We start from the raw sequence: 5290 nt of genomic DNA, 5'->3' as shown, positions 1-5290 counted from the left end.
CACAAGTGTCCTTTGTCACATTGTTTATCTTAACCTCCTCCACTCTACTGTGTATATTTTTAAATGATGACAATGTTTGAATAATACAGAAAATAAATAACAGTGTACATGAAATGTGTTCCATCTCAGAAACATTTCAGAATAGTTTTTTATTCAGAATCACTAATGCTATCACCCCTCAAAGTATGTACCTTTCCTCCTGACTGACCCTGTATAACAACGACATTAAATGGATTTGTCACAATTCATGATGGGGCAATATTAAAAACATGTCCACTCTTGTTACAGTTGAACCTGATGTGTAGTCATGGGGATTGTGGATGACAGGAGGAAGAAATTCATTCTAACTCTAGCAGGTTTGTATAACTTTATAATGTGTTCAAAGATAATTTTGTTCTGCAAAATATATTTCTTTGAAAGTACTGTGATTATCTCAGAAAAATGGATACACAGTTACAGTTATAGTCATATGTTTCAAAATAAGAATAAAACTTTGGCTTATATCTTTTTTTAATCGGTTTGATATTACACAGTGGATATTGCATTTATCAATGTTGCATCTAACTTATTTCTGAGTTATATATAAAAACAAAGATGAGGTGACTTACCGAACGAAAGCGCTGGCAGGTCGATAGACACACAAACAAACACAAACATACACACAAAATTCAAGCTTTCGCAACAAACTGTTGCCTCATCAGGAAAGAGGGAAGGAGAGGGGAAGACGAAAGGAAGTGGGTTTTAAGGGAGAGGGTAAGGAGTCATTCCAATCCCGGGAGCGGAAAGACTTACCCTAAGACTTACCCTAAGGTAAGTCTTTCCGCTTCCGGGATTGGAATGACTCCTTACCCTCTCCCTTAAAACCCACTTCCTTTCGTCTTCCTCTCTCCTTCCCTCTTTCCTGATGAGGCAACAGTTTGTTGCGAAAGCTTGAATTTTGTGTGTATGTTTGTGTTTGTTTGTGTGTCTATCGACCTGCCAGCGCTTTCGTTCGGTAAGTCACCTCATCTTTGTTTTTATATATAATTTTTCCCACGTGGAATGTTTCCTTCTATTATATTGATATCATTAATTATTTCTGAGTTAATTTTTTATTGAAATGGATGAAATGAAGTGAGTGTGATCAAGTTCATGGTTCCTAATTACATTAACATTATTCTTTTCTGGATAGCCTTTGTAGAAAATTGCTGCATGGTGTAGGTGAAATTATAGTGCAGTTAGATTTTGATGTATTCATGTTTTAGATTTTGATAGTTGTTTGTAGACAACAATTTTAAATAGAATGCTTTATCCTGATTGATCGATTTCTCCCCATTTTTGTTAACCCTGTTGTGATGGATATTCATCTAAAAAAATCTTGAGTGTCATTCTGTACAAATGAGTTTACTATATTTTCTGTAAGATGCTTTTCCAAACAACGGGAAGTTTGCAGTTATTTTCCTGTTGGTTTTCTTTTATAAATTCTGTAGTGTTACATGTCTTTTACAAGCTCATCTGGAAATCATGCTCTTCAGCTGCAATAACCCTGCTTTTGTTTTCTTTACAAATAAGGTTGACTCTCTCAATTTTTCAATTGTTAAAATTTACATGTTCCAAAATCATACATCTTTTTAAATTGAAGTTACAAAGATCTTCTTTAATGCAGGTATCTTAACATCTCAAAATTCAAATCATAGTACATTCTGAGTAAGTTGTATTCATGTCCTGAATAGTTACAGGCATAATTACTAGTTAATACCTTCAAGTTTTGATCCACATTTCAGATACCTACCAAATCAGGATGTGAGTTAAGCATAGACATTCTGTTCTGAGGTGTATTCATTAACTTTCTATTGAAGATTATTTGTACACGTATGTAGCTAACTGAGTTATGAATGTATGATAACAGCTTAATATTAGCAGAAGAAACAAGAATCAACTGGTGACCTCCAAATTTGCCTTTAAAAACTGGGGGCCCTGTTCAATGTAAAATTACTGCCTACAACGCTGCACCAGGAATAATAATAAATCAAGCTTATATTCAGCTTGGTTCCAGCGATTATAGTGAAGCAGTGCTACTGGCCAGAGCAGAGCTGTGTGTCACGCAGATGTGCTTTGTTGCTTTGCACCCACGTACAGTGGGGCCATAATGAGACTCTTTCAATGCCGTTGACCACATACAGTAGAATAGGCTTTCTTAATAATATCAGGTAATATCTTAATAATATCAAGTTACAGTTGCACTTAAATTATTGCAATTAACCTTTACAATTCATGTACAGCTTAACTATCTACCAGGGAGTGGTCCGACAGCCGGCAGGCTCACTTGAGAGCATGGATGGTAAATGCACAAGCTGGTAAATCTGCAGTCATTCTCAAATGATTTTAAAGAAACTACTCGGGGGGGGGGGGGGGGGGGGGATATTGTCACGCATCTAGTAGTTTTATTCGTCAGCGTCACGACGAACTGCTTATCATTTCATTAATCATCATAGTTATTGTGATATTTCAAAATTAATCAAGATAGTATCAGACAATTGAATAGTTTGGATTGAAAAATAAAGATCGCTATGAATTGGCATTTGGTGCATGTTAGGTCACATGTTGCTGCATACCAAATGTGGTTAACATATTGAACTATTGTTTAAACTTCTCGAGAGAATGGGTCAATATAGCACTCCCCATTCTGCTCGCCTGTCCAGGTGATAAATTGAGAATGAAATATTCATAATACCTTTGTATCTTATAAATGAGTTGAGATATTGAAACAAGAATTTGGCAAATGATAGCACACAATGAGAAAAGTAGGTTGCCACATGGTTACTGTGCATAACTTCCTTATCTAATGGGCCATAGAAGTAACTGCAAATTTTTTCAGTGGAATAGTATAATTTTTTAAAGGTAATGCACAGCTGGTGAAATGAGACTTGTATCAGTTTTGAGATATGGCTCTGACATTCACTATAGGATTCATAACGGTTGCAGGAATTGTGGAGTCAACTCTCAAAGTGTTGTGGGATTCCCTCATGTGAAAACACACCAGTGACTTCTGAAAGTGATTTTCTAAATGCTGTAAATGATTTATACAACATACAGAACTTCACAGATGCTGTCAGTTATGTTGACAGAAAACACATTCGTCTAAAATGCTCAGAAAATTCTGGTACAATGCATATAACTGTAAAACATATTCGTTCAAATCATCGTACAAGCAGTTGCAGAGGAAATTCATTATAATTGATGTTGGGTGACACGAGAAGGAAAGCAAAAGTGATAGATTCATTGTTATAGTGTATTTGATGCAAGAAGGGGAGCTCAGTATACCAATTGGAATGAAAGTAAATCTAATCTAATCTAATCTAATCCAGACTCTCCACTACTGAAGACATTAGCTACGTTGCCTTTTGCATTCGTATGGGATGAGTCATATCCATTGTTATGGCCTTTTTTTTAACTCTTACAGTTGATGAATTTTGTATCCAGTGAAAGAATATTTTGACAGACGCTCTTCCAGAACATGACAATTAATTGAATGTGCTTTAGGTATAATGAATGCTAAGTGGGGCATATTTTGGAAATCAGTACAAACCTCACCAGATTTTACTGATGGTATTATGAAATGTAGATGCTCTTCGCAACACTGTCATTGACCTACAAGGATACTTCAGTGTCAATGAGCAACATCGAGCTTTCTATACAAGGCACTTAGCAGACAGTGTTGTTGTTGTTGTTGTGGTCTTCACTCCTGAGACTGGTTTGATGCAGCTCTCCATGCTACTCTATCCTGTGCAAGCTTCTTCATCTCCCAGTACCTACTGCAGCCTACATCCTTCTGAATCTGCTTAGTGTATTCATCTCTTGGTCTCCCTCTACGATTTTTACCCTCCACGCTGCCCTCCAATGCTAAATTTGTGATCCCTTGATACCTCAGGACATATCCTACCAACCGATCCCTTCTTCTAGTCAAGTTGTGCCACAAACTTATCTTCTCCCCAATCCTATTCAATACCTCCTCATTAGATACGTGATCTACCCACCTAATCTTCAACATTCTTCTGTAGCACCACATTTCGAAAGCTTCTATTCTCTTCTTGTCCAAACTATTTATTGTCCATGTTTCACTTCCATACATGGCTACACTCCATACAAATACTTTCAGAAACGACTTCCTGACACTTAAATCTATACTCGACGTTAACAAATTTCTCTTCTTCAGAAACGCTTTCCTTTCCATTGCCAGTCTACATTTTATATCCTCTCTACTTCGATCATCATCAGTTATTTTTCTCCCCAAATAGCAAAACTCCTTTACTACTTTAAGTGTCTCATTTCCTAGTCTAATTCCCTCAGCATCACCCAACTTAATTCGACTACATTCCATTATCCTCGTTTTGCTTTTGTTGATGTTCATCTTATATCCTCCTTTCAAGACACCGTCCATTATGTTCAACAGCTCTTATAAGTCCTTTGCTGTCTCTGACAGAATTACAATGTCATCGGCGAACCTCAAAGTTTTTATTTCTTCTCCCTGGATTTTAATACCTACTCCGAATTTTTCTTTTGTTTCCTTTACTGCTTGCTCAATATACAGATTGAATAAAATTGGGGAGAGGATACAACCCTGTCTCACTCCCGTCCCAACCACTGCTTCCCTTTCATGCCCATCGACTCTTGTAAATACCATCTGGTTTCTGTACAAATTGTAAATAGCCTTTCGCTCCCTGTAGCAGACAGTAGGAAACTTTAACAGAGCTTCAAATAAAGCTGTCCAAATAAGATAGTTTTGAAAACTTTTTGTCACACAATAAAAATATGACTTTTGTGAGTTTGTTACTTGTTACTTCACCTTTATTATTGTCCGTCATTTTAAGACAGTGAAAGAAACAAGAGAATAAGGGAATGTATTTTGTACGCGTCATCTATAATACTCCTGCAACCTTTTGCTGGCCCCATAGTGGATGCCAAGAAGAAACAGCTGCTATTAATGCACCTGCTGATGCCACTTTCTCAACAGTACAACAGAAGAAACACCAACACCAGTAACACTAGTGACCCTGCTACCCACAGCAACAGCCGAATGCTCTTGGTGTAGTTTGAATGCAGCTGAAGTCACTCAAACGGTCTGGTCGCTGCTCTCAAAAACAAACATATTTGATTTGCTCAGTGCGACCACAGTCTTATATTAGACTGTGGTGCGACTCTGTGCTGTGCAGCTCTGCTTGCAGATTGGTAAGATGGCGCCGATAGGAAAGTGTAGTGACGCTTCTCTCTCGTTAAAAAGGCAAAAAATGAACAGTTCTTCGTATAGAGA

The sequence above is a fragment of the Schistocerca serialis genome, chromosome 2, assembly GCF_023864345.2.
Source record: "Schistocerca serialis cubense isolate TAMUIC-IGC-003099 chromosome 2, iqSchSeri2.2, whole genome shotgun sequence".
Lineage (NCBI taxonomy): Eukaryota > Metazoa > Arthropoda > Insecta > Orthoptera > Acrididae > Schistocerca > Schistocerca serialis.
Note: the sequence above shows the minus strand (reverse complement) of the source record.